Here is a 6,000-nt window from a genome sequence, read left to right on the forward strand (position 1 = left end):
CTGCTCTGTCTGAAGAACAGCTGAACATTTTCAAAATTCTGCAATTCTGCATTGATATGGCTTGTAAATTATTTTTGGGGAAATCTACATGTATTAACTATTTAATTTTTATACTATAGGTGATTGAAATTACGGATGAAGAAAGCAAGATTTAGCACTAAGCAACTGAATGTTAGTGCCATAAGAAGGATTATTTTGAAAAACTGAAGGACATCCAGCATTCTAAGTTTGAACAATTTCCAAAATCTAGGTGTGGCGAGGAAGTGGGAGCTGAGGAAAGTACTATACCTGTAAGTGAAGTCTCTAATTTTGCATTTCATTAACCCAGAGCAAAGTCATATCTGTGCACACAGCATCAGAAATAATGCCAGAAAGACCAATCACAGCATCCTCATCTGAAATATTATCAGAAAGACAAATTGCCTCAGCATGACAGAATAACGTTCATCTAAAGCACGCATGATCTAAAGCATCATGTAATTCCAGAGAGGAAGCACACACTGCATTAAAGAAAGATATAACAAAAGGTTTCTTCTGCAAACCATCAAAGAAAAGACACTGAAAGAAGTCTCCGAAGCTGACACGCTAACAACCAAAAGATTGGAAAATCACCTTTGTGCAACAACTGTTTTTAACCAGTTACGCAAGTTTGAGACTATCTGCCTCGGGATATAACACCTCGACCCACTCTGCTCACTCTGGCGAAAACCTTAAAAATTCACCACTTTATTGTGTTCATGACCATCTCAGATTGTTTTCTTTTTATTGTGTGCTGTTCTGTAATTCTATGTAAATCGCCTCGACATTATCTGCTGTGCGTGAATGATATGTAAAACTGTTAAATATCAAAATGGATTAAAGGAGCACCGTTGCGCTATAGCTAATGTAAATAAATCCTCGTCTTCAGAACTACAAATCTTAACCTTACACCAAACATAGAAAGGGTAAAAGGAACTGATGTTCTGCGCCTAATGATCCACAATAGTACTGTGCACGTTCTAATGTTCTCAGTTACTGCCTTTACGCCAGTGCAAAAAGGTACTTCTCAGTTTAATCATTAAATATCAGACTAACACCTTATCACTGCATTGCTAAGAACCTATACAAATAGATTTGAGAAAAACTTCAGTCACAAAATAAGTTGCTGCCAGAGAGGCTACAACCAAAAGACTATTATCTGCTACAAACATTTCGACATGTGTTACAGGGCTGCATCCAGACATATTTTGCTCAATGCAAGTGTTAAGAAGATTACGCACAATGTCTTTTAGAGATAAATGCTGAACATTATCTAAACAAGCCCGACTCTAAAATCGGGTTCACTCTTACCGTGGCTTATAAGCAAGAGAAAACTAAATGTAGAGATATTAACTCTAGGAATACACCTTTTAAAAACACGGGCTGTTAAAACAATTTCAGTGTTCAAACCTGCCTCAATCAAAGCAAAATAACCCAAGTTGGGGAAAAAGTTACCTGTGCCAAAAAAGATTAAGCCATAAATCTCATCTCACTGAATTTGAGAGAATGCACACTGGGAAAATCCTCTCTCAGTGCTCAGAGTGCCAAAAAAATTTCAGCAGTAAATATTATCTCACTGAGCATATGAGAATCCACACTGGGGAAAAACCTTATCAGTGCTCTGAATGCCAGAAAAGGTTTTGTAACAAACAAAGTCTTTCTCGACATGTATTTATCCACTCTGGCGAAAAACCTTACCAGTGCTCTGAATGCCAGAAATGTTTCAGTTTAAAAAGTAGGCTCACACATCACATACAAATCCACACTGGGGAAAAACCTTATCAGTGCTCTGAATGCCAGAAAAGGTTTAGTATCAAAGCGAGTCTATATCTACATGCATTAACCCACTCTGTGGAAAAACTTTACCAGTGCGCTGAATGCCAAAAAAGTTTCAACCGTAAATCTTATTTCACTGAACATATGAGAATCCACTCTGGGGAAAACCCTTATCAGTGCTCTGAATGCCAGAAAAGGTTTTGTAACAAACAGAGTCTATCTCGACATGCAATAACCCACTCTGTGGACAAACCTTATCAGTGCCCGAATTGCCAGAAAAGTTTCAAAGACAAACGCAGTCTCACTCATCATACAAGATACCACTCTAAGGCTAAGGAAAAACGTTATCAGTGCTCTGAATGCCAGAAACGTTTCAGTGATCAAAGCACTCTGACTCGGCATACAAGAACCCACACTGGGGAAAAACCTCATCAGTGCACAGAATGCCAGAAAAGTTTCATTTACAAAAACAGTCTCACTCGGCATACAATAACCCACACTGGAGAGAAACCATATCAGTGCACGGAATGCCAGAAATGTTTCAGTTGCAAAAGCAGACTCACTGAACATACAAGAATCCACACTGGGGAAAACCCTTATCAGTGCTCTGAATGCCCAAAACATTTCAAACTTAAATCACTTCTAACTGCCCATGTGAGATTCCACACTGGGGAAAAACCTTATCAGTGCTCTGAATGCCAGGAAAGGTTTTGTAACCAACAAAGTCTTTCTCGACATGCAATAACCCATTCTGTGGAACATCCATATCAGTGCTCTGAATGTCAGAAATGTTTCAGTGTAAAACGTAATCTCGCACGGCATACAAAGATCCACACTGGGGAAAAACGTTATCAGTGCTCTGAATGCCACAAATGTTTGAGTCAAAAACTGTCTCACTCGGCATACAAGAACCCACACTGAGGAAAAACCTTATCAGTGCTCTGAATGCCAGAAATGTTTCATTGACAAAAGCAAACTCATTCAACATACAAGAATCCACACTGGGGAAAAACCTTATCAGTGCTCTGAATGCCAGAAATATTTCCGAGACAAAATAAGTCTTTCTCAACATTCAATAACCCACACTGGGGAAAAACCTTATCCATGCTCTGAATGTCAGAAATGTTTCAGAGACAAAAGAACTCTTTCTCAACATATAAGAACCCACACTGGGGAAAAACCTTATCAGTGCTCTGAATGCCCAAAAGATTTCACACTTAAATCACTTCTAACTGGGCATATGAGATTCCACACTGGGGAAAAACCTTATCAGTGCTCTGAATGCCCAAAAGATTTCAATGTTAAATCACTTCTAACTGCACATATGCGATTCCACACTGGGGAAAAACCTTATCAGTGCACTGAATGCGACAAATGTTTCAGGATAAAAAGCAATCTCACTCAGCATATAAGAACCCACACTAGGGAAAAACCTTATCAGTGCTCTGAATGCCAAAAATGTTTCGGCCAAAAAAACAGTCTCATTATTCATATAAGAACCCACACTGGAGAAAAACCTTATCGGTGCTCTGAATGCCACAAATGTTTCAGTGAAAAAAACAGTCTCACTCAGCATATAAGAACCCACACTGGGGAAAAACCATTTCAGTGCTCTGAATGCCAAAAATATTTCTGCCAAAAAAACAGTCTCATTATTCATATAAGAACCCACACTGGGGAAAAACCTTATCGGTGCTCTGAATGCCACAATTGTTTCAGTGAAAAAAACAGTCTCACTCAGCATATAAGAACCCACACTGGGGAAAAAAACATATAGGTGCTCTGAATGCCAGATATGTTTCAGTAAAAAAGGCAGTCTCACTCAGCATATAAGAACCCACACTGGGGAAATACCTTATCAGTGCTCTGAATGCCAAAAATGTTTCAGCCTTAAATGTAATCTCACTAAACATATGAGAATCCATACTGGAGAAGAAAATTATCAGTCCTCTACAGGGGAGGGGAATTCCTATCGCCCGACGCCCGAGACATCTAGATTTCTTGCAAGGGCAAGAAGTTTTAATGTCTGTTTTGTCCGAAGGACAAGAAGACTCTGCACTAAACTAAATCGAGACACCAGACGGAAACAAAGTGCTTTATATGAGAGGCAGTTACATTACACAAGGATTCATATATTATTGCTGCAGGGCACGTGGAGATTAAAAGATTTGCCCAGACTCACATGATGTTGAACAGACACGGAGAACCGAACCTGGTTCCCCATCTCCAAAGTCGGCCGCTGCGGCTGTTAGGCCGCATTGTCTCCATTGAATATGAGCATGATTTTCAAATTGGCAGGCAGAAATTGCACAGCGCTGTCAGCTAAGAGGTTTTTGTCTTTCTCCACGAAGCCTTAATGCAGCTTCCTGGCTCCTCTTCTGGCTCTGACTTTTAATCCTTAGAGCAAGAGGGAAACATGATGCAGCTCCTGCAGTCCGAGAACAGCCTGCATCGGCGGGTAAAAGCCTGGCGGACCCTGCTCTCTCATGGGCTTTTTGTTCACCCTTTTGATGCGCTGCCCTTTGGCCTCTCAAATACAGCCCTCAGGTCGCTCCCCACTCACTCGCATTTGAGGCCTGCAGTGAGTGTAATTCAGGGCCCCTCCCTTCTCACATTGCTTTCCCTCTGCACTTATCTGGAGCCTGTGGTGCCTGTGCTGCCCACTGGCCTCACCTGCAGCCCCTGCTCCCCGCCCCTGGACCTCTCACGTTACAACCAGGGTGTGCATTAAATCCGGCCAGCACTTCCCTTTCCATCAGCCTCTCACGTTTCACACGGTACCTGCACTATGCCTTTAACTCTCCTGTGGCTTATCGGGCCCTTTGAGCCTTAATTATAATTAAATAACTTTACCAAAACCTTGCACTTGAAATTGTCAGGGACTTTACATGCTTTTCTATGCAGTAGTAAGCGTGACTTTAGGTATGTACTGGGGCGCTAAACTAAGGGTGATCTCTTCCATATAACACTTGCCCAGGATTACACAATGTGGTTAAGTGGTTGTGATTAGAGGCTCAGCGCCCTCCTGTGGCAGCCGATAATAAAGCCACGTTTCCATAAGAGCCTGGTGCATTGTGTGCCTACATAAGGCAGTAATGTACTTCAAAAGTACTGGGCGGGGTAATTAAAGCAGCATGTACGGCAGGACAGTGTGTTTAAGCAGTGTACAGAAACGTGCTTCTTAAAAATAGAAAGGAAAGTAAACTGGGTTGAGAAGGTAATGTAAGTGCTTCCAAATAAATCTGTCTCTAGAGCCCCGGATTCTCTGTCACAGCTACATCTTGCAATGAAGCTGAACATGAAATGCCACCACAGATCCAAGGCTTTTACTCCCAGGCAGTCAGGAAGGACGTTTTCTTCTGCTGGAAAGTAATCGTATGCAAAACAAATAAATACACCACATGGAAAAGTTCCAGTTAGAAGCTGCTTAAAGCAGAAACAGCTAGCTTTGCAAACCTCTCAGGAGTGGCAGCAGAAGCAATTGAATGTATTTATGCTGTGTGCCAGCCGGCATAAATTACAAAAGTACCAACTACAGAACATCCTCTACTTGCTATGTAACACCCTAACCACCTCAAACTATGTCTACCTCCCTTTCCTTATCCTGTTTGCAGTCTCAGAACTCTGTCTTTTTTCTAATTCCCTGCTCAACTCATCTCCTTTCTCTTGCTGTGTCTAAAGTCTCTGCCATTGGTACAGTTTACCATTGTGACACAGTCTAACCCCCATGCTGTATTTCTTACCCAATCAAAGTCCCCTTTCTTTGACTTGCTTTTTATATAAATCCTTCTACATCTCTAGCCAACTTTGGCTCCCTTCCTTTGCTCTCAAACTACCGGGGCAAAACCACTATTCCTCCATTTCCCTGACCTTCTGCCCTCTACTAACCATCTAGATCCCTGTGTTTCTCATCTCCCTTTTCTGTTAAACACCAAACCATCTCTCTTTAAAAATCAGCATAACCCTAGCTTTGTTGTATTCCCTCCCCTGAAGCCAGTGGTTCCTTCTTTCAGACCTCTCCCATATTTAGCTGTGAACTTATCGTCCATCAGTGGTTCCCACTTTAACCCCCGCCTAAGTGCATCACTGCCTTCCTCTGCAACTCTTCCTTCCACCTGCCCACCCAGTTACATCCCTGCCACCCTGTGTAACTCCTCCCTCAGGACATCACTGCTTTACTCTGTAACTCACCTGTACCCCCCCCAT

The 6,000-nt window shown here is 41.9% G+C and overlaps 1 long non-coding RNA gene across 1 annotated transcript in view; it reads left to right on the forward strand.

Annotated features, from left to right (window-relative positions):
* LOC144805827 (uncharacterized) overlaps positions 1 to 1,080 on the forward strand; it is a 53,475-nt gene extending 52,395 nt beyond the window's left edge. Inside the window, exon 5 of the long non-coding RNA XR_013605609.1 lies at positions 120 to 1,080. This is a non-coding gene — a long non-coding RNA (uncharacterized LOC144805827). The remainder of the gene's footprint in view (positions 1 to 119) is intronic.
* The last annotated feature ends 4,920 nt before the right edge of the window (positions 1,081 to 6,000 follow it).

The sequence above is a fragment of the Lissotriton helveticus genome, assembly GCF_964261635.1.
Source record: "Lissotriton helveticus chromosome 1_1 unlocalized genomic scaffold, aLisHel1.1 SUPER_1_unloc_28, whole genome shotgun sequence".
In the NCBI taxonomy this organism is placed as follows: Eukaryota; Metazoa; Chordata; class Amphibia; order Caudata; family Salamandridae; genus Lissotriton; species Lissotriton helveticus.